The following is a 23,025-nucleotide window of genomic DNA, read 5'->3' as shown; positions in this document are numbered from 1 at the left end:
CCTGCTTCAACTGATAAGGCTCACTTCCTGCAAGACATCCCTGAGAAGAAGCCACATGGACATACCCCAATGCAGCCCTGGGTGCTGGAGCAGCCGTGTGGAGACCCCTGCCAGCGCTAAGATGCTGACACGCTCACTGACTTGGCTTTCCTCCTGCAGTCGGCATCATTGTGTCTGTTTTGTGAGATGGAGGAGGACTTTGTAGATTGGTGTAGGACATATGGGCTAATGGACTTGTGGGCTTGGGCAGCACTGGGTTGGGATGTTTTCTTGATGTGCACTTAACCTTTATATAAAACTCTTCTCTTATACATGAGTTTCTGTGGATTTGTTTCTCTCAAGTACCCAGATCACACACGAGGGATAAGCCCTGGCCCCAGAGGTCACGGTCCTGGAAATCCTTCCCCCTCTCCACCTGCTTCTGTCCTCCCACCCACCACGGTTTTACAGCAGATACACCACCTTCGGGCAGAAACAGGCTCAGGTCTGGGACCCAGGGGGTGGCTGGAGGCCACACTCCCTTTCCCTCCAGGGAAGGTGCAGCCCAGGGACCTGCACGTGGGACATCTAGGTAGAGCCTGGTACACAGGTGGTCTCAGGCCCAGCTGTACCTGGACATTCTCAGGCACTAAGAGCCAAGTTTTGGTCCAGCCTGGATGGCACACTCTCTTCCTGAGGGACCGAGCCCTGGGGTACCCTGACTTTCCTCCATTTTGAGCTGTTCACACTCTGCGGCTCGCTGGGCCTCATCTGCCCATCTGCAAACTGGGTGCAGCCTGTCTTTCCAGTATTACTGAGCTGCTGTGTGTGTGTGTGTGTGTGTGTGTGTGTGTGTGTGTGTGTGTGTGTGTAGGGGTCTCATGAGATGGGCCTGAGCAGGCCAAGCACTTCAGATGGACACGCTTGTTTTTTCCGCTGTGTGGTCCTGGGAACACCAGCTGACCTTTCTGTGCCTCCACTTGCTTGCCTTTAAAATGGGCGCAGCGCCAGCCCCTTCCACGTAGATGACTCTAGGGATGTCCACGGACCCCCCACCCTGCTTGGCGTAAGGGCCACAAGCCCCTCACTTGGTCTGACTGGCCGGCAGGGACCCTGAGGCTCTAGGCTAGGGTAGCATGTACCCAAAACCCGTATCCTCTTGGTGCACAGCTTGCTGAGGGCCCCCCATGCACAGCCCTTGGCCGGGCCACGAAAAAGCGCGCAGGTGCTGTTGGTTATTTCCAATGACCTCTTCTGCTCTCACACAAACACGGCGATCATCCATGCAGTAGCACTTTCCGCCCATCCAGAAGAGCTGAGCGAGGCCGGAGTTCACTTCCGGAAATTCACCAGGATGTGGTTCCTGGCACCCAACACGGGGCCGTGGGAAAAACCCGCAAGGAAATGAAAATGGACTCGCGCTCCGGTGCACACGCGCGCGTAGGTGATGGCGTCGCCTCTGCCAGCTAGGAGCGCGCGTTGTTTTCTGCACCCCGTCCTTTGGATGGTGCAGGACCCGTGACACCTCACGTGGCTGTGCGGGGGGGGGGGGGGGGGGAGGGCAAGGGTCGCAGGAGATGACTGGGCAGCGGCACCGCTACTGCGTTGTTGTTGTTAGGTGCCGGGGCGTCGAGGTGTGCTCCCACGCACAAACAGAACGAAACGCTGCCCGCTCCTGAGCCACCACCCACACCGTTGTCGATAAGGGGAGAGGGAGCGTGGAAAGTGGCCCGTGGAGGGGAGGGCGCAGGTGGGGGGGCTTCCCGTTGGGCCTCTTCTCGCTCCCCCTCCCCAGGCCGCCCCCGCAGGCCCGGAGCCCTCCCTAGGAGCTGCAGCTAATGTGCTCAAGCGGGACTGCGCCAGCACAACCACGAAGCCACTTACACAGTCCCAAGTCACCGTGTGGGTGGCTGGTCAAGCTGGACCGGCCTGAGCCTTTGTCCTCCACAGCCTGGCCCCAGACCTCCCCCAGCCTGCTGTCCTTTAATCCTCTCTAGCCCACGCCCAGCCCTTCCCTGCCACCTCCCATAATCTTCTTCTTTTTAAAAAAAAATAATCTTCCTTAGAAGCTAAAAATACCCTCGGATTGGGTGGAATGAGAGGGATTGGGGCCTGGTGCTGACACCAAATTAGGGGTGTGAGCGGAGGACCCGGGCCCTCATTACTTTCGTGCAAGTGGGCTGTCCCCATTCCTCCTCCTGGGCCCCCAAAGGCCAGAGCACCGCTCTGTAGAACAAAAGCAGGACAGTACAGACAAGTTGGCTTTGTTTTGTTTTAGATCTGGAACGGAGAGATTGTGGGAAAAGACAATCAATTCAACCCTTAGCTGTCTGGGCCACCCAGCGATGTGCTCACTCACTCACTCACTCACTCACTCACTCTCCCCTCCAAAACTCAGCCCCTATGCAGCCTGGCCTGCCGCCCCCACCAGTCACCTGACCGGTCTCCTGGGCAGTAAACACATGATGTGCCCAGCGAGGCTGTCTGATAACCACAGCTGGCCCGCTGCCCTCTCCAGATGGCCCTGGCTCGCTCTGCTTAGGCAGAGTCCGTGGAGGTCCAGCTGACCAGAGAAGCAGCCCCCAAAGAGTTCTGTAAAACATCCACTGCTGTGGAGTCTGTACTGACACACAGTGTATTCGTCTGGGTACTTCAGAGAAACAAATCCACAGACACTCATAGCAAGTTTTATATAAAGGTTAAGTGCACATCAAGAAAACATCCCAACCCAGTGCTGCCCAAGCCCACAAATCCAAAATTAACCCATATGTCCGACACCAATCCACAAATCCTCCTCCATCTCACTAAACATGCAATGACGCCGACTGCAGGAGGGAAGCCGAATCAGTGAATGTGTAAGCATCTCAGTGCTGGCAGGGGTCTCTACACGGCTGCTCCAGCACCCAGGACTGCATTGGGGTAGGGCCATGCGACTTCTCCTTGGGGATGTCATAAAGTGACCAGATTTTAACATTGGTAAAGCGGGACACCATTGATAAAACTCATATCCAGGTGAAACAGCCATATGGCAGCCGAAAACCATATACCCTAACTTGTCGTGCATTCTTTCCCAAAAGTGGGACTTTTTTAAAACGGTGCGGGAACGCAGGAAAAATTGTTAAAAATCGGGACTGGCCCGACAAAAGCGGGATGTCTGGTCACCTTAGTCTTGCAGGAAGTGAGCTTTGCCAGCTGAAACAGGGAACTGGCTAAGGCAGCTGCACCCTAGTCAGACCATCACAAAGCAAGAGACTCAAGAATTAGAAAGGCGAGGCTCACCGAGCCATTTATCCCTCTGCCCTTCAATTAACCCCATATGTGTTTATGGGCCGGGGTTGGCAGAATAAATTTTAACTATATCACACAGGGACTCTATGGGACAAGGTATTGCCCATAGGGTTTTCTAGTCTATGAGGACCGCTAACCAAGGTCAGCAGTTCAAACCAACCAGTTACTCCTGGGGACAAAATGAGGCAGTCTACTCTGGTAAACTTTTACAGCCTCAGAAACTCTAGGGAGCAGTTCTACTCTGTCCTACAGGGTTTGGTTTTTTGTTTTTAACCACTATGGGGAACATATCACCAGGTCTTTTCTCCCAAGGAGCTGCTCGTGGGTTTGGGAGCAGCTGAGACCTTAACCACAGTGGCCCCAGGGCCCCTTATCCAAGAACCCCCATCTACCTCAAACCCACTGCCATCGGATCAACTCAGACTCCTAAGTAGGGGTTCCAAGACTGTGATCTTTCTGGGAAGAGCCAGCCAGCCTCCTTTGGCTGGTGCCACAAGGACCTCAAAACTCAAAAACCAAGCTCATGGCCATCGAGCCAATTCCAATTCAGAGAGACCCTGCAGGGTGGGGTACTGCTGCCCCTGTGGGCTTCCGAGATGATACATCTTTACCGGAACAAAAGCCTCATCTTTCTCGGGCGGAGTGGCTGGTAGTTTCAAACTGCTGACCTTGAGGTCAGCAGCTCAGTGTATGAACCTCTACACCACTAGGGCGCCTTCCAAGGACGCTAGGAGCTGTTCATGTGCAGCCTCTCGTACTAAGGCACGTCCTTGTGCTCTGCCGGCTTCCTCCACTGAACAAGGGTGGCTGCTTGCAGGGGGCTCAGGGCCTTTGCACAGCTTCCTCTCTCTCCATCATCACTTCCTCCAAGTACTCAGGCCAGCACCAAAGAAGCCACCTCTTTACTCATACCATCCGTTTAGGGACCCTGGAGGGTCAGTGCTAGAACTCTCCCACACCCGGGGCACGTCCTGGGTGCTGCTTTGATGCTGACTAGGTTTCAGCAGAGTTTCAGGCTAATGTGCACTAGGAGGACAGGCCTGGCAACCGGTTTCCGCAACTCTGCAAGCCTTGTAGAGAACTGGATGGGCACCCATGGCTGCCACACTGGACGCAGACACAGCAATGGCCCTGAGGAGGGTGGGGGACGAACCAGCAGCTCCTTCTGTGACCCATGAGGCAAGCTCACTAGGAGTGGGGGTCGGCTCTGTGGCACTAACTACAGCGAATGAGCCCTTGAGCCCCAGGGGAGGTGAGAATTCTCAGAATTCTGATCCTCCACGTGGGAGCTCCAGGATCAATTCCTCCCCAGTGCACCTCAGGAGCAGCCACCAAAGGTCCCCTGTGCGGGCTTTCCTGGGGTCAGGTGGCTCTACAGGTTCCGGCAGAGCTTTCCGACTAAGACAGACCAGGAGGAAAGGCCTGGTGGATGGGAACCCGAGGGATCACACTGGGGGAAGGATAGGTTTCTCTGCCTTCCCCCATTCACCTTTCCACAAGTGCTCCTGTCACCCTGCCCCCACCACACCCACCACAAAAAGAAAAGAAAAAAAGCCACCAAGCTTTGGAATCCTGTGGAGACTCTGAGCTGACCACCCACCTTCCCTCCTGTTTCAGGGGCCACTCAAACCTCTCCCTCCCTCTCCTGGCCCCCAGCAGGGGTGACCCAAGGCCACCCGCTAGCTGCTCCAGGCCATTGTGCTTATGGTAATGTTGCCTGAAAGACAGCCCTCTCCCCTCATTCCCTGGACCCCTTCCTGCGGGTCTCTCCAAAGATATTCAGATTGCTGTTTTGTTATGTGCCGGCCTATGGATCGGGATCCTGGCTGATCGTGAGCAGACCCTTTGTGTAACAGAAGGAAACCTGGGCCGGTCCAGTGCTGTCCTCCCAATCATTACTGCTGTATCTCAACCCAAGGTTGCAGCTACGGGGTCAATCCATCCTGTTGAGGGCCTTCCTCCTTTCCCAGTGCTCCTTGACTCTAACAAGCCGGATGTCTTTCTCCAGGGATCAATCTCTCCTGACAAGATGCCCCAAGTACATGAAGCAGGTGTCCCCTTCTAAGGAGCATTCTGGCTGTGGCCGGCCGCCCTGCCCTGCCAGCTCAGGGAACAGCCCCTGTGGAGCAGAGGGGACCAGCCCTGGAGAGGTTGTTATGAATCAGCATAGACTGGATGGCCGCCGCCCATCTTCACACAAGCAGATTGCCACATCTGTCTTCTGTAGAGCCGGCTGGTGAGCTCGAATTGCTGACCTTTTTGTTAGCAGCGGAGTGCTTACCTGTTCTGGGTTCCTTTGCACATGTGGCTGTGGGGGCGGGGGTGGTGGTGGTGGTGTGATGGAACATTGTGATCACTGGACAGAACTGCTCTGGAGAATGACCCCACATAGGCAGAAGTGTGTGGTGTGTGTGTGTGTCCACTCGCAGAGGAAGGGACCAGTAGGGGCGAGGACCCCATTTTTCACAGTGACTCATTCCGAAACAGAAACCTAAACGCTTTCTGGCTTCCTTGGCTTGCAGAATCAGAAGACAGAGCAAAGAGCTGATGATACTGAACAATCCGAAAGAACAATGTCATAGGAAGGAGAGAGCTGGTGAGGGGGACCCCCACGTGCTCTCTAAACACCAAGCAGATTTTCTCCCTAGCCCCTAAACCAGCTAATGTGCAGGGCAGGCTGTAGCCAGCCCAGCAGAGACAATGATAATGAAGCTCAGCGTTCACCCACCACGACGGAAATAGACTTTGGAAGCAGAGTCCAGCCAGGTTAATTGCCTGATACAAAATAATAGAAACAACAACAAACACCCCCCACCACAATGATCTACCTGTAACTCCCTCCCTGAGGGATGGACAACAGAAAAGTGGATGAAGGGAGACATCGGACAGTGTGAGATATAACAAAATAATAATTTATAAATTATCAAGGGCTCATGAGGGAGGGGGCAGGGAGGGGGAAAAATGAGGAGCTGATGCCAAGGGCTTAAGTGGAGAGCAAATTTTTTGAGAATGATGAGGGCAATGAATGTACAGATGTGCTTTACACAATTGATGTATGTATGGATTGTGATAAGAGTTGTATAACCCCCCAATAAAATGATTAAATAAAAAAAACCCCAAAACACAATGATCTACCTATAACCCCCTCCCTGAGGGATAGACAACAGAAAGAAGGTGATGGAAGACATTGGTCAGTGTAAGACATGAAAAAATAATACTTTATCAATTATCAAGGTTTCATGATGGAGGGAAGGAGGGAGGGAGGGGCAAAAGTGAGAAGCTGATACCAAGGGCTCAAGTAGAAAGAAAATGCTTTGAAAATGACAGCAACAAATATACAAATGTACTTGACACAATGGATGTATGCATGGATTGTGATAAGAGCTGTATGAGCCTCCAATAAAATGATTAAATAAAAAATCAATGTTCTGACCATGGCCTTATGTATGTATCTCAAGACCAGAAGAACTAGACGGTGGCCAGCTACCACCATCACGGGACTCAAGGCTCTGGCCAGCATCAGAAGGCCCTGGATAGAATGGGGAATACACAGGGACCCAAACCCATTTAAATAAATAAATAAATAAAAGATCTTTTTTATGGGGGCTCTTATAACTCTTATAACAATCCATACATCATTGTATCAAGCATAGTTGTACCTATGTTGCCATCATTCTTTTCTATTGAGTCCTTGGAATCAACTCCTCTCCCTTCCCCCACCCCCCCACCCCCAATTTCTTAAAAAGAAAAATCGGTGCACTTGAACTATGGTGTTGCTGAAGAATATTGAAAAGTACCCTGCACTGCCAAAAGAACGAAACAACCTGTCTTGGAAGAATGCCCTCTACAGAGGAAAGGGTGGGGAGACTCTGTCTGATGCACTTTGGGCATATTGTCAGGAGGGACCAGTCCCCTGGAGAAGGACGTCGTGCTTGGTCAAGTGCAGGGGCAGCCGAAAGGAGGAAGGCCCTCGCGGAGATGGGTTTACATGGTGGCTGCAACAAGGGGCTCAAGCATGGGAACAAGGGTGGGGACGGTGCAGGACCAGGCGCCAGGTGTTTCTTGTGCCTGTGCCTAAGGTGGCTATGGGTCGGAACCGACTCGATGGCACCTAACAGCAGCAGCAACTGGACCTGTGGCGACCACGTGAACCCCCAAGACGACTGCCCTGAGACACCCTTTAAACCTGGACCTGATCCCAACCCTGGCGGTTTCCTTGTTAAGTAACAGATGGGCACAGGCAAGGCGCGAAAACCAGCCCCCGATGAGTTCAGTGCATTTTTAGTAAAAGAAACAAAAACAAAAATAACTCCAGATGACCAAGATTTATCCTAAAGGGCAAGGCAGGGACAGGGCAGTGGATTAATGAAGGAAAAAATGGCATCGCCAGAACGGAAGGGAAATAATGAGAATGTTGATACATTGTGGAGACTGTCACCAATGCTAGTGAGTAACATCGATGTTGCTGGTTAGGTGCTACGTAGCCAATGCTAGTGAGTAACATCGATGTTGCTGGTTAGGTGCTACGGAAAGTCGGGTCAGCCCCATCGTGACCCTATGCACAATGCAAGGAAGCACTGTCCAGTCTGTGCCATCCTCACAATGTTCCTGCCGGCGCCCACTGTCATGCCAAGGGGCCTTCCTCTTTCTGGCCACCCTCCACTTTATCCACCATGATGCCCTTCTCCGGGGACTGGGCTCTCCTGACAACACGCCCACAGTGTGTCAGATGAAGTCTTTTCGTCCTTGCCTCTAAGGAGCACTCTGGCTCAACTTCTTCTGAGACAGATGTTTGTCCTCTCAGCCATCCATGGGGCTTTCCATACTCGTCTCCAGCACCACGATTTGAATGCATCGATTATTCTATGATCTTCCTTATTCAGCATCCGTCTCTCACACGCCTCGGGGGCAACGGAAAATATCATGGCTTCAGTCGGGCACGACTTAGTCCTCAAAGTAGCGTCCTGGCTTTTCAACACTCCAAAGTGTTCAGCGGATTTACCCAAAGGGATGTCAAGTCGGATCTCTTGAAGGCTACTTCCAAGAACATTGACTGGGGACCAAAGCTAAACAAAATCCGTGACCACTTCAGGACGTCACCGATGGGTTCGTGCGGGGGTTCTGCTTTTCTTGACGTTGCATCACATCCCAGACCGAAGGCTGCGATGCTCGATCTTCACCAGCAAGTCCTTCAAGTCCTTCTCTCTTTCAGCAAGCGAGGTTGAGTCATCTGCTTACCACAGGTTGTTAGTAAACCTCCCTCCCATCCTGGTGCTGAAGCTTTCTTCATACAACCCGGCTTCTCTGATGATCTGCTCAGCATACAGGCTGACTGACATGGTGAGAGGCCACAAGCCTTCCCTGATGGGAAACCACGCAGTAGTCCCTTGTTCTGTCCGCTCACCTGCCTCTTGGTCCACATACAAGTTCCCCGGGAGCACGATGAGGCGCTCTGGAATTCCCGTCGTTCTCAGGTTGTTCATAGTTTGTTAGGACCCCCACACAGTTGAATGGCATAATCCACATCAAACACAAGTAAACACCTTCCTGCTCTGCTCTATCTCACCCACAGGGCAATCTCTATGGAATAGGAACTCAATTTGCTATGTAAACATTCACTAAAAAAAAAACCAAACTCATCATTTTTTAACAAAGTGGGAGATCGCCAGAGGAGCCCAGTTGAACTGAGTCTCTGCCTTTCACAATGCCCAGGATTCAATCTGAAATGAAGACAGGGGGAAACATAACCCGCGCTCAAGAAAGAAGACAATTACTGGAGACCGCCCTGGAGGTGACTGCAAACAAACAAATAACAAACGAACACAGAGAACCACTTATAGCCAGCCAGTAGATCCTCACTTGTAGCAACCTTGCAGGACAGGACAGAACGACTCTTGTGGCTTTCCGAGACTAGACAGATTTCTAGTCTCATCTGTCTGCCTTGGAGCTCCTGGTGGTTTCGAACTGCTGGCCTGGAGGGTAGCAGCCCAACATGTAACCCACTATGCCACTGGGGCTCCTGGAGGCGAATGGGCAGATAAGGCCTTTGGAAGCAGTTACTTTGTCAAGAATGCTGTGAGTGGATGGATGCACGCCTAAACAGATGATGAAGAAACCTCAGTGGAGAAAGACAAACTGCACAACGAGCCCAGGAGACATTTGGAGCGGGAGAGGGAGGCTACCTGGAGCACACGGCTCACGGTCCGGGCTCGACAGCAGACGAGCGGGCACGGAAGAGTTCCTGATTTTGTGGAACAAAAACCATCCGAAGGGGAGAAGAGGCGCGGCGGCGGCAGAGGATATGACTGGACAGAGCCTCAGGCACCTCTGTGACAGTATCAAGCGGTCTAACGGGCACGAGGCACAGCAGCATTTGGAGAGCCACAGAGAAAACACCCAGGGGTGGCCTGTGTTTTCCACGGCTGCACACACGCATGCGTTTGCCTATGTGCTTGTGGAAACACGCAGGGAAAGGCAAGGCAGATCCAGGCACCAGAGCTGCTGAGCTGGGAGGTTGGGCGGGGCGGCGAGGCTGGCCAACTTGCTTTTGCACATCACTTACTTTCACAGAGTGCTGAGGGTCCACAGGCGATTGAAGCACTTGCTGACGAGGACCCAGGACCGCGGTCATCGGTATGGGCCGCCACTCCATGTCAAGAGAAGCAGAATCCTCACAACGGGACCGGGAGGTGACACCGTGATCCAAGGAGAGAAGGTGGAGGTGGGCAAGGATTTCATTTTGCTCGGCTCCACAATCAATGCTCGGGGAAGCAGCAGCCAGCACCCTGCATGGGGTAAGCCAGCTTTCACAGACCTCTTGAGAGCGTGGAAAAGCAGGGACTAAGGTGCGCCTGACCCAAGCAAGGCCATGGCGTTTTCCATTGCCTCCTAAGCATGCATAAATTGGACCCTGAATAGGGAAGGCCGACGAAGAATTGGTGCATTTGAATTATGGTGCCGGAGAAGAATATTATCAGTACCAGGGACTGCCCAAAGAGCAAACCAATCTGTCTTGGAAGAAGTGCAGCCAGCGTGCTCCTTTGAAAATGTTTACTATCGCTTCTCGGCCTTTTGGCTAAGATCAAGTGAAAATGTTTACACAATTGATGGATGTATGGATTGTATAAGAGTTGTATGAAGTCTGGATAGAGCAGAAGTTGTACACTGGTGCACATAGGAGCTGGAGGCACAAGGAAGCCAGGGTGGATGATACCTTCAGAACCAGGGGGTGAGGGGTGATACTGGCAGGGTAGAGGGTGAGTGGGTTGGACAGGGGGAACTAATTACAAGGATCTACATGTGACCTCCTCCCTGGGGGATGGACAACAGAGAAGGGGGTGAAGGGAGACGCCTGATAGGGCAAGATATGACAAAATAATAATCTATAAATTATCAAGGGCTCATGAGGGAGGGGGGAGCGGGGAGGGAGGGGGAAAAAAAGAGGACCTGATGCAAAGGACTTAAGTGGAGAGCAAATGTTTTGAAAATGATGAAGGCAAAGAATGTACAGATGCGCTTTATACAATTGATGTATGCATATGTGTGGATTGTGATAAGAGTTATATGAGCCCCTAATAAAATGTTTTTTTTTAAATGTGAGACAGGAGGGAGGGGGAAAAAAAAAGAGGACCTGATGCAAAAGGCTTAAGTGGAGAGCAAATGCTTTGAGAATGATTGGGGCAGGAAATGTATGGATGTGCTTTATACAATTGATGTATGTATATGTATGGACTGTGATAAGAGTTGTATGAGCCCCTAATAAAATGTTTTTAAAAATGTGAGACAAAGTCTCACCTACTTGGGATAGGTTGCCAGGTGAGACCAGGCCCTGAAAAAAGACACCATGCTTGGTAAAGCGGAGGGGCAGCGAGAAAGAGGAAGGCTCTGGGCAAGAAGGATGGACACAGAGGCTGCAACCAGGAGTCCAGGCACATCAACAACTGTGGGGACAGTGCAGGGATGGGAGGCATTTCATTCTGTTGGCTGTCAGGTCTCTGTGAGTTGGAATGAAATTCAGCAACACCAAACACCAACAATGCAAAGGACATTAGACAGTAGAGGAGAAAAAGGGTGGCAGGCAGACAGGCAGGGTCTTATCGCTGGGGGTTCCCCAGTCTGAGAGGATCTTAGGGGTACCTCCCATGCACCACGAACAAAGCCAATTCCCAGCCAAGGCCGGTCCTTCCAGTACAGAGAGAGCTAAGGGGTCCCTGGTGTCTCTGGTCTGCTCTAACCTCCTCCCCTCTGGGAACAGCCTGCTGGGCAGCAAGTTCAAGGGCAGGCGCCGGAGCTGTCCAGTCAGCCTGCTCCCTGGGAAAGCCAGCCTTCCCCACACTCACACTGGGACATAGGGGTCAGCTGCATTTGTAACAGCTCGGGGGCGGGCCCCATGCCAGGAACCTCATGCGGCCCCGCCTTGCTGGACCAGAAGGTCAGCCGAGCGCCAAGGCAGATGCTCCTCCCACCCTCCTTGCACAGAGGAGTACACTGAGCTCGGGGGTCACAAGGCTAGCTGGCCAATGTCCCGCTGGTCACCCGCCCCGGGTGATGTGACTAAGCAGTGGTCAGGCTAGAATCTGAGTGCAGACCGATGCCACAGGCCTTGCGGGTGGACACGATCGTGCAGGGACCCGCGGGGAGTCCGCAGCCAGATCAGGAAGGGTTAGAAAATAAGGCGTGGCTGCTTTCCTGGGCCAGAGGTCACACAGCAACCAGAGCGGGATGGACAGATGGACAGGGTCTCTGATCTTGAAGAGCTGAGGCCACTGCTTGGGGCGATTGGCACAGCCGGCCGGACCCTTGGGCTTGGGCTCTGGTCCCAGCCCTCACTCACCCAGGTCCCTGCCCAGCTCATAGAAGAGGCACCTCCCACCTTCACCCCACCTTGACGTCACCTTCCCTTGCCCACCCCTGCAGCAGGCTTCACTGGACATACCAGTGGGACAATGCCAGTAGGCAGCTCCCTGTCCACCACCCACTTTCCACGATGCACTTTCCATGTACCTCCTGGGTCCCCCCCTCTCCCACTCTTGCCATCGTTCCTCTACTCTGGCCTAACCACCCATCCTGGCCCTCCTTGCACCCTCCTCCACACCCCCAGGTCTCAGCCAGCGTGTCCCTGCAGAGATGTGCCAGACCCTGCCCCACCTGACGCCAACCCAGCTTATCCGACACCGCCTGGCTCTTCCCCAGTCCAGACAGGTCTGTCAGGCTGATGCCACCCGCCGGCCAGCCCCTCTCTCCCATACAGCTCACCAACACCCGCCCTCCCCCTGCAACCCCGCCCCAGGTCTTGGGAGCCACCCCAAACGCCTCCCCACCCTTCCTGTACCCTCATGGCCGGAGACTGTAGTCCTCCCCCCTGCTGACCCCCTCCCACACCTACCCCACCCCTCACCTGACCTCTCATCTTGGCCACGTCAGCATCTGGACCACCCTCCCAAGATGTGACCAGACCCTCAGCTTTACCCCAAGGCCTGCCCCAAAGGACCTTGGGCCTTTGCATATGCCGCTCCCCTATCCCCCCTCTCTCACCCTTCCCCCTGTCTGCTGCCCTTCTCCATGTCCCTAATGAAACGCCGCCTGATGGTCACCGTGATTGTGACCGTGCCGCTAACACACACACACACACACACACACACACACACACACACACACGATTCCTAAGCTTGGTGATGTAACGGTTAAGCACTCAGCTACTCAGCTGCTAGTCAGGTTAGTGGTTCGAGCCCACCAGCTGCTCCACAGGAGGAAGACATGACTCTCTGGGTCCTTAGAAGCCCTGTCGACTGCCTTGGAGTTGAAGCCGGCTCGCAGCGACCCCCTCCGAGAGCACAGGACGGTACTACCGCAGTGAGTTTCTGAGAGTGTAACTGTTCACAGAAGTAGAATGCCCCGTCCTCTCCCCAGGAGCGCCTGGTAGTTTTGAACTCTGACCATGCAGATCGCAATCCAATGGAACTCCTAGCCACCAGGGCTCCATCTGGGAAACCCACAGGGGCAGTTCTCCAGGGTCCTGCCGGGTGGCTGTGCATAGGAGTCTGCTCCGCGGCCAGGAGTTTTGAGAACCTCCTGTCTGTGGCTGTGATGTTATCTAGAGATGGTTATCTTTCTTGCTGGGACAGGGCATAGTTTATCAGCATTGGGTGCGTCTTACATATACTCGCTTGAGATACGCACAGATTAGAAGCCCAGATGAATGGGGAAAATCAGCCACCTTGGGGATTTGGCCAGAGGTTCTCAGAGGTAAGGATTTCCCTAGAGAGAACAGAGAGCTTCCTCTAGAGCAGGGGTGCGCAATACATCGATCATGATCCACTAGTCGATCGCAAATGTAGTGTGGGCAGATCGCATGGCATTAAAGCAACAGACGTAAGCCTTTCATCAATCCCGTCACTTAACTGATAGCGCAGCCAATCAGATGCAATCTTAGGCGCATGTGCAAACAAGTGCACTAAGTGCAGAAAAACCGATGAGCTAAGTTATCGCCATATTTAGATCTTTTCCCCCCTCTCTTAAACGTAAAAAAGGGTATTAAAATGAGTGGGGGAGCTAGACCAAGTCAGAAGACAAAAACGTAGCACTTTCATACGAAATGGGAGATTTTGACCCTACAAGCCGACATTCAGCTGAAGTCCAGAGCGCATGCACAGTTCTGGAACTTACTCGCTGAGGGAAAGTCCCCAAACATGAGAAAATGTGCTACCTCCCTGACTGCATTATTCGGCTCTACTAATTCATGTGAGCCAGCCTTTTCCCACAGAAAGATCCTGAAGTCCAAGTACCGTCCCACCAAGACTGATGATCCTTTGGAAGCGTGCTTGCAGCTGGCTGTCAGCAGCTACTGTCCGGACTAGGCATCCCTGGCTCACTCCATTCAGTGCAAGTCATCGGAGTAAACTCAGGTGATGACAAAAAAGGACATAGTTAATTGTGTTGTGCAATATGCAAGGTCCATAAACCGACATTGTACATATAAAGAAGTCTCAATGCATTTATGAATAATGTAAGAAATAAATATGTTTTGCATTTTTGTCGTTGGGAGATCGTTTTGACTCGATCATTTTATAAGTAACTCGCATGCTGGAAAAGTGTGAGCGCCCCTGCTCTAGAGCCAGGGAGGGCCCCACTCCTGGTGAGAAAACCAGGCTGTCTGCGCCAATGAAGAACGACAGTCTCGGAAACCCAGAGGGCCAGTTCTGCGAGGTAGGCTAGCGTAGGGCTGGGGAATGCCCATTAATGCATGCCCAGAGAGCCAAGCTATGGAAACAAAGGAGTGGTGCACTGCACTGCTCAGAGGTTCAGGTTTCCCGCCGGTAGGCATAGGTGGGTGCTAAACCTGGATTGACCCACCTAGGCCAGGTGAATTCAATTCAGCCAGTGGGATCGATCAGGGGTCGTCCACCACGCCTCCCCGTGGAATCCTTGAAAAGGCCCAGAGTTGAGCGGCACCTTTTTATGTGACACCGGGCAGCTTCCAGCTAAGCTGCATGGTCGGGAGGAGTCCTATGGGTGCCGTGTAAACCGGAAACTTCTGTTAACGCTCATAAAACTCACTTGGACCACAAACCAGGCTTCGGCGTGAATTCTTTCTCGCGCGGAGCCAAGGACCGAGGTATAGATCTAGCTCCAGAGAGATCTAACAGTTCGACCCAGTCCTGTAGGGTCGCTATGAGGTGCAGTGACGCTTTTAAACTAAGAGAGGGTTTTAGTTTCTTGAAGGCTCGATCCTTGCTCTTCGTCAGCAAGTGCTTGGTGTCCTCCCTCACTTTAGCAAGCACGGAAACCCAATCTTCAGTATCCAACAGAAACTAAACTCCCTGCCACCGCGTCCATGCCAAGTCACAGTGACGCCGTAAGGCAGAGCAGAACTGCCCCCCTCCATCCCGTGGGCTTCTGAGACTGTAATTCTGTACGGGAACAGAAAGTTTCCTCTCTCTTGTGGACAAGCTGGTGGTTTCGAACTGCTGACCTTGCCGTTAGCCCAAAGTGGAACCACTTCCCTCACAACACGACCAACAGGTAACATGAGAAAAGGTGGACGTAGGCAAGGATTTCGTCTTGCTCGAATCCATAATCGCTGTTCACGGGAGCAGCAGTCGAGAGATCGCATCGCATTGGCTAAATCTGCTGCAAAAGACCTCTTTAAAGTGTTGAAGAGCAGAGATGTCCCTTTGAGGACCAAGGTGGCCTGACTCAAGCCATGCGCCTGACACATAAGCATGTGAAAGGTGGACACGGGCTGAAGAAGGCTGAAGAGGAAATGGTGCGTCTGAATTATGGTGGCCGTCGAAGACGACTCAAAGTGCCACAGACTGCCAAAAGAACAAACAGATCCGTAGAACTGAGGACAGGCACACTTTGTCTTACATACTTTAGACATGTTATCAGGAGCCCTGCCGGTGGAGTGGGGACGTGTTGGGCTGTGGTCCTCCTGGTCGGCAGTTTGAAACCAGCAGCGGCTCCAGAGGAGAAAGACTGGGCTTTAAAAACAGTTACAGTATCGGAAAACCCCCAGGGGGGTCGCTATGAGTCAGCCCTGACTCGATGGCAGAGAGTTGAGTACATTGGGGGAGAGCAGTCCCTGGAGAAGGACATCATGTTTGGTGGTTGAGGGGACAGTGAATGAGAGGAAGGCCCTCCAGGAGATGGCCCCAACAATGGGCTGAAACATGAGGTCCCTTGGGAGGAGGACACAGGATGAGGCAGTGCTTTGTGCTGCTGTACACAGGCACTGCCAGCAAGAAACTGTGAGGAAACAAATTTCTGTTTGTTTGAATACCCCCCTTGTGGGATTTCTGTGATTGCTGCCCGGGAGAGCTCCGGCAGGCCTCTGTAAGGGACAGAGAGGAGGGGCTGGCTCCGGCACAGAAGGACAAACCCACGGCCACCGAGGCGATGTCAGCTCATGATGGTCCCACAGAACAGAGTACAGCTTCCCACATGGGCTCCATGGCTGTCGATCTCTATGGAAACCGACTGCCTCCCCTTTCTCCCTCGGAACCAGCTGGGGGCTTTGAACTGCCCACCTTCCCATGAGTGGCCCAGTACTTAATGTGCTGCGCCACCAGGGTCCCCTGAAGGAGGGACTTTAATGGTGGAGAAAGTGGCAGAGACAGGAGCCTGGGGGAGGAGTGCTGGGATACGAGGGGAAGGAAATCTGTCAGGGGTGGGCAGGCATGACCTCAGGACTGCCTGCTCGGTGAGGGGTTTAGGAGTATAGGGTACAGGGGTGGGCGGGGCAGGAAGGGCCTGGTTGGGCAAATGGAAGGTCTGAGTGGCAGGGGGTGGGCAAGGCTGTGTGAGCCTTGATCTTGCTGCCACCCCTTTAGGTTGGTTAGCTTCCAGGCCGGACGGGGGTGGCGCTGGCAGACCAGAACTAGAGTCCTCTGATGGGCTGGGTGGGCTGGGCAAGCAGTAGTGCTAGTTCTGGTACCCCCATGCCAGGATAGGCCAGGAGCCAGTGGGGTGAGGCGACCCCTTCTAGGAGTCCAGGTCCAATTGGGGAGGATGGCAGAAAGTGGGGTGCAATGCTGACAGGTGACCAGGTAGTGGCCCAGAACCAATGTTCTTTCTTCGCTCCTTGGCCCTGCCTGGCCATTTTACCCTCAGCATCTCCCCATGGCTTGCAGGACCCTCCATGCCAGACATTCGCGGGCCCATCTGTGGTTCTGGCCAGGACACCCTGGGAGCACAAAAGTGGGAGGTACTCTCAGAGGCACCCTGGAAGAAAGGCCTGGAGATCTGAGAAAGCAGCCGCTAGAAATGCTCTGCAGCACCCACAGGGTCTCCACCCTCCCCCACTGCAGCCCCCACGGTCTGAGCAAGCAGCAGCACCTGCTCCAACATGTGCCCAGCTGTGCCCTTGGCTCCAGTCACCCCTTCTGCTCCCTGCATCACCCCTGCTCACCCTCCAGCGTAAGCACTTGCCTGCTGCTGCTTCCCAGATGCCCGGATCGGCTGTGGGGCCTCCTCTTGCCTCCAGAACTATCTCACCCACTTGTTCTGCCCTGTCACCTCCCTGGGAAATGTCATCGAGGGGACACTGGGCTCCGCCTTCAGCCATCTCAGAGGCTCTAACCACACACACTGTCATCACAGTCCTAGAAAACTCCAGTTCAGTCCTGCCCCAGTAGCCATCGGTGAGGGACCTAAACATGCCTCCCAGCCTCCAGCCAGGTGTTTCCAGGGTGCTCATTCTGCTGCTGGGGAAACTCCGGCGCAAGCTGCCCAGCCAGAGGAGGAAGTAAGAGAGCTGGGACTTGAACCCAAGCTGAGCAATCACCAGAGCCTCCACCCTCCCCTAAGAAAGACTTCCAACGCCTGTCACCCCCACCCACATTTACTGAGCACCTACTGGGTCACAGGAGCTGGACTGACTCCGGGGCTCCCAGCGTGGGATGAACGAGACAAGAGCTGTCCCCTCCTTCAGGGGCCTGGCGTTCTGGACCCGGGGACCCGGAGGAGGGGGCAGCACACACCACACCCCCACTCGGGACTTTTCCGAGACGCCTAGAGGCGTCTCTCATTTACAGCACAGTGAAAACTCCCACCTGACTCTCCTGCCCGTTCGCCCTGCGCAGTGGGCGTCAAGGGGGCCGAGGTTAAGGCAATGCCTGCTGGGGCGGTTGGCGGCATGCATCCACGCAGTGGGGCCGCGGCACTCACGTTTTGGTGGCGATCACACCCACCGTTGTTGCCCGATGACCTGGTCTTTGCATCCCGACTGCATTGCTACATGGGGCGCGCACCTTGTTCTCTGACTGGCTTGATTAGGGAAACAGAGGTGGTACCCCGCTGTGGAGAGGAAAATCCGGTGTGGGTTATACCTGCAGCACAGGGATGCACAGGGGCAGGGCCTGTGCACCGTGCAGGTCCTCTGGGGAAAAGGCGTTCCAGACCGAGGGGCCACTCTCTCCCTGCCATCGAGTCGATGCCGACTGGAAGTAGACCTGCCCCTGTGGGTTTCCAAGACCGTAATTCTTTATGGGAGCAGAAAGCCCCGTCTTTCATCCCAGGAACGGCTGGTGGTTTCAAACTGCCGACCTTGTGGATAGCAGCCCAAGTCGTAACCACTATACCCCTGGGGTATAGTATACAAGGCTTGAGGCTGGACCATGCTGAGTGGATCCAGGTGCACAAGGCCTGAGGCTGGACCATGCTGAGAGGACCCAGGCACAGAAGGCCTGTGTGTCTGGAACACAGTGGGTGTGAATGGCAGGGAGTGGGAGAACAACCTGACCTGCTCTCTCTGGGGCCTCCAGCCACAGTCTTGGCAGTTGGTGGGGCTGCCAGCAGTTGGTGTGTTGCCCTGATGCTGGAAATCATGCCCCTATTTCAAATGCCAGCTGGGTCATGCTCCTAGACTAAGAGAAAGGCCTGGTGATCTATCTCCCCAAATTAGCATCACAACAGATAATAGTGCGGGCAGCTGAGCCCCTGGGTTGGCTGCAGTGGTTGTGACATGGCAGGGACCAGGCAGCGCTTCATTCTGTTGCCTGTGGTGTAGCAGTGAGTCAGAGCTGATTCTATTACAACGGACAATCAGCCAGCACTGCCTGATGGAAATAGAGTCCCAGAGGCCGCTGCCCACTGTTCTGGCCCTGCCTCCCACTACTACCTTATCTGAGTTCCGAGCTCCCTCCTTTCAGCCGTCTAACACCCATGCCCTGCCCCCACCGTGGCCCCACTGTGCAGGTCCGGACCATTGCCGCAGCAAGTGGGGGGCCAGGGGGAGCCACCCGAGGCCCACCCAACTCCCCATGTGGAAGTGTCCAGAGAGGACATGCCACCGTCCCCATGTCCAGGGGGAGGTGGGAGTGGGGGGGTGAGTCTTTTCTGCTCTGCCTGGCAGAGGCGTGACCACCAGGCCTTCCACAGAACATACCTACTTCCGCTTTTATAGTTGAGTTGAGGCCCAGCTGGCTCCTTTCCTGTTAGCTGTTAGCTGTCTTCTGCCTGGGTACTCAAGTCCCTCCCCTAGCCTGCATCCTGCCCTCTAACCTCTCCAAGGGCAAAGCCAGGACCCCTCCAGGCTCTCCCGGGTCAGCAGGGAGGGGCAGGGGCACTCCCCATTTCCTTGTGTTGAGCCCCAGGACTTCCAGGCGGAAACACCACAGCACATGAGACAACCAAGAATGCAAGCACCCCCCAGCAAGGACCCTCAGGTACCACTGGTCCACCCCCCACCGCTTTGTTCATGTGAAGCCTCTCCAGATACTTGGGCCTCCTTCTGTTCCAACACCCAGCACACCACCATGTCCCAGCCCCAGGGCCTTTGCACTTTCTGATCCCTCTGCCTGGACCATTCTTCCCCCATTCTTCCCCACTTGGCTCTTTCTCAACCTTCAGGGCCCACCCCACTCCCTTGACAACTGGGGGAGGGGGAGGCCCGATGGACGGCTGTGTGCCCATGCATGTGTGTCCTCTATTATGTTCAGTGCCGGAGTCCCTCCTCGGGCAGGTGCTCCAAGGTGTGTGTTGAAGGAACAAATGAGTGACAGGGAGGCTGGGGGAGAGGTAAGGTGGGGCTAGGCCCAGGACTCCGGGGACTGCAGCCCTCCTTCAAACAAAGAGTCCTGAGACTCTGGACCAAAAAATGTCACTGGGAGTCCAGGAGCTGGAGAAGACAGGCAGAGCTGGTTCCTTGTGGGCAACTGGTGAGACAGGATCACATTAACAAAGGTATAGAGTCTAGACTGAAGGAGGAGAGAGGCTTCCTTTATTAACAACCTGAGGAGTCAGGCTGGGTCCAGGTAGCTTAAACAAGAGTGCCAAAGAGACTGTTCTGAAGAGCTTTGGGGGTGGGGGGGAAGGGGGTGCTGAAGTAAGGCCCTGCTCCCATCAGAGATGCCCCAGCAGGGACTCAGGCATGGTAGACCCCTTCGTACCAAGGAATCTCTTGCTCCCCTGGCCTCAACTGGTACCTTCTGATTTCCTTCTGCAGTTTCTTGGCTCTGGTATGTGTCCCACTCCCCACCCCTCCCATGACTACACTCAGGGTGGAGACGCCTCCCCAAGCTCCAGATCTATTTCTCCAAAGCCTTATCCCTACCCGGATTCCACGTGGGAGTCTGGCAGTGTCTCAGTTTCCGAAACATTGCAAACGAGAGCCTGAACCTGCTCCGCAGGTCTGCAGGCGGCTCCTTCTTCAAGGGTCCCCAATGGAAGCTGGGAGGGGTCCCCCTACTTTCCTCATCCACACCTTCTAATCTCCCTGACCTGGTCTGGACATTGCCACAGCCCCAAGGGCTCCCCTTTGCACCCATGCTTTACTAGTCTCTATACCTTGTTAACACCCACTCACCTTTAGCAATCCATCCACTCACCGCCTGCTCCAGGAATCCATCCCTGCCCCTCTCCTCACCCCTACCCACCCCAGGCAGTCAGAGGAAGCTTCTAGCTCTTTACAGGAGGAGGCCTGCTGCACTCGGTTCTTTCTGAGGTGATGACTGCCATTGTGCCCTTTTTACATGTCAGGAAACTGAGGCATGAGGAGATGAAGTCACTGGCCTGCAGCCAAGGGTAGCCCAAAACTGGATTAACAGGACTGGAGGCAGCCTCGGTGCAGCCAACAGGAAGGGGGCCGCCTGCGGCATCCAGAAAACTCTGGAGAACGTTTCCCTGGGCACCAGCCTTCCTGCAGTGGCCCCAGGCTGGATGGCAGTGGGGGGTGAGGACCTGGCCCAGCTCCCCACTGCTAACTACACAGTCATCCTAGCAGGAGTGCCAGCCAAAAGCTTCCCATGTCACCTGGCTCACTAAAGGGAGTTGGGCCTGCATTGTACCCACTCCTCAGAGCGGGGGGGGGGGATGGAAACTCACCAGCTGCCTCGGCCTGAAACCATCTCCCAAGTGTCTGTCACCCCGTTCACGTGGGAGCCACCCAGCCCTTTCCGGGCCACGCTTCCTCGGATCCAAGCATCACTCCCCAAGCGACCCACCCCGATTCCCAGAAGGGCAAGGGGCAAGCTTTGCCAGGGCCCACAGGCCTGTTTGAGGATGACCAAGCTTCCTAGCTCCTCCCCTGCCCCCCAAGATACAACCTGCTCCCACCAGCCCCTCCACAGGGCCTGTGGGAGCAAGCGGGTAGGCCCCATAGGGCCCACTTGTGGGGTGAGGCTGCTGCCTCTCCTGTAAGGGGCACCAGCTGAGGCTGGGATTCTGAGAGCTTCAAAACAGCCCCCATGTGGGATTTCCTAAGGGAGCAGCCCCATAGGGGTCCCAGGATGCACCAGCTTAGCCGGTGCCCAGCTCCAGGTTCAGTCGAGGGCCCTTCTTCATCCTCAGCATCTCACAGGACCTTTGTGCAGGCCCTCTGCGTCTGTATCCCAACAGCAAAAGACCCCATTCCAGTCTCCCAGCCAGCCAGATCAGAAGCCGGGATGCCCCCCCTCCCACGGCGCCCCCTTTCTGAATGGACCGCGAGCCCAGACATCCTGTCAGAATGAACCCTCAACACGCCCACTTTCCCACCCTGTTCCCAGTTGGGGGTCCCAATCCACAGGCCCCTGCAGGGTCTGTGGCCTCCATCAGGTCTCTGCCCTCCATCGGCTGCTGATAGTGCAGAAGACGATCGGAGCGCGCCCCTCCCTCGCTTAACAGCCCCCCACATCACCTGGAGGCCGTGCCCAGCAGGCTGACCCCACCTCATCCCCGCTCTGCGCGCTCCAGCCACGCTGGCCTCTTTTCCTCTCCGCAAACACGCCGGGCGGGGCCCCGCCCAAGGTCTCGCTGTTTCCAGAGCCGACTGGCCCCTCGCGGGCTGTACGCATCAGGCTGGGATGGCAGTAACTATATGCCAAGGGTCCTTTCCCAGACCTCTCCCCGGCACTCCCACGCTTACCCTACCTCTCTGATGTCACTGCTCACCCACCCCCACCCCCACCCCCACCCCGCACCAGCCGGAGCGAGCCGCTTTCAGTTTAAGCAGCAACTAACTAGGCATCTACTGGGACGGCCAGCAGCCGGACCATCCCGAGCCCTGGCATGTCAGTGGCCCCAGCCCGGGTTCGCCAGCGAGGGGGTGACACTGCTGTCGCGCTCCTCCGGTTCCCACGCATGCCGGGCTCTCCAGCGTCACGCGGCCGGCTGCGCCCCTAGTCCCCGCGGGCAGTTCCGTCCCGTGTCCCAGGACACCTAATAGGGTCCTCAAGGGGGGGGTGGTGGTGATTGCCAGGTTCCTCCGGGAGTCATTCGGGGGCCCAGAGCAGACGGGAGGCCTCCGGAAGCAGCCCCGGGCAGTGTGATGCGGGCCCGGGCCAACCGCGTCCGGGGACCGCCATGTCCGCATGGGCGGAGCTGGAGCCCGGCACTCGGGTGGTGCTCGGGGCTGCGGTCGCGGCGCGCCGGGGCGCTCGCTTACCTGGGGGCGCGGGCGGCGGACTCGGCGGAGCTCAGACACGCGCTGTCCGCGCCAGGCAGCCGGACTCTGCTCCCGGCGCGGCCTCGGCACCCGGCCGGGAAGAGGCTGGAGGGGGGCGCGGGGCGGGGCGGGGGCGGGGCAGGGGCGGGGCCTGCGGGCGTGGGGTCCTCGCAGCGCGCGCTGGGGCCGCCTCCCGGACCCCGGCCCCGCGCCGCGAGGCCCCACCTCCTGGCGCGCGTCCCGCCGCCCGGGCTCGCCCACGCCTAATCTTTAGCCTTTGACCGCTGGCGGGTCCGCTGCGCGCCCGAGTGCCCCAGCGTCGCCCCGGTCCGCTACCTGGCCGGGTCCCTGCGAGCCTTCCCCTTTCGGACCCGGCTGGGATCCGCGCGTCGGCC

The 23,025-nt window shown here is 55.5% G+C and overlaps 1 protein-coding gene across 2 annotated transcripts in view; it reads right to left on the bottom strand.

The window, feature by feature from the left end:
• CERS4 (ceramide synthase 4) overlaps window positions 1-22,761 on the bottom strand; it is a 48,448-nt gene extending 25,687 nt beyond the window's left edge. The window contains exon 1 of one of the 2 annotated variants that reach the window (XM_075546181.1): window positions 22,631-22,761. The gene's annotated coding sequence lies outside the window, so the exon portion shown is untranslated. Of the gene's footprint in view, window positions 1-21,883; window positions 21,906-22,630 lie in introns of those variants that run through there. The other variant, XM_075546191.1, reaches the window with a different exon arrangement.
• Window positions 22,762-23,025: the final 264 nt, after the last annotated feature.

The sequence above is a fragment of the Tenrec ecaudatus genome, chromosome 1 (genome assembly GCF_050624435.1).
Source record: "Tenrec ecaudatus isolate mTenEca1 chromosome 1, mTenEca1.hap1, whole genome shotgun sequence".
Taxonomy (NCBI): Eukaryota; Metazoa; Chordata; class Mammalia; order Afrosoricida; family Tenrecidae; genus Tenrec; species Tenrec ecaudatus.
The sequence above is the reverse complement of the archived record's forward strand: the minus strand, read 5'-3'. Positions and strand labels throughout refer to the sequence as shown.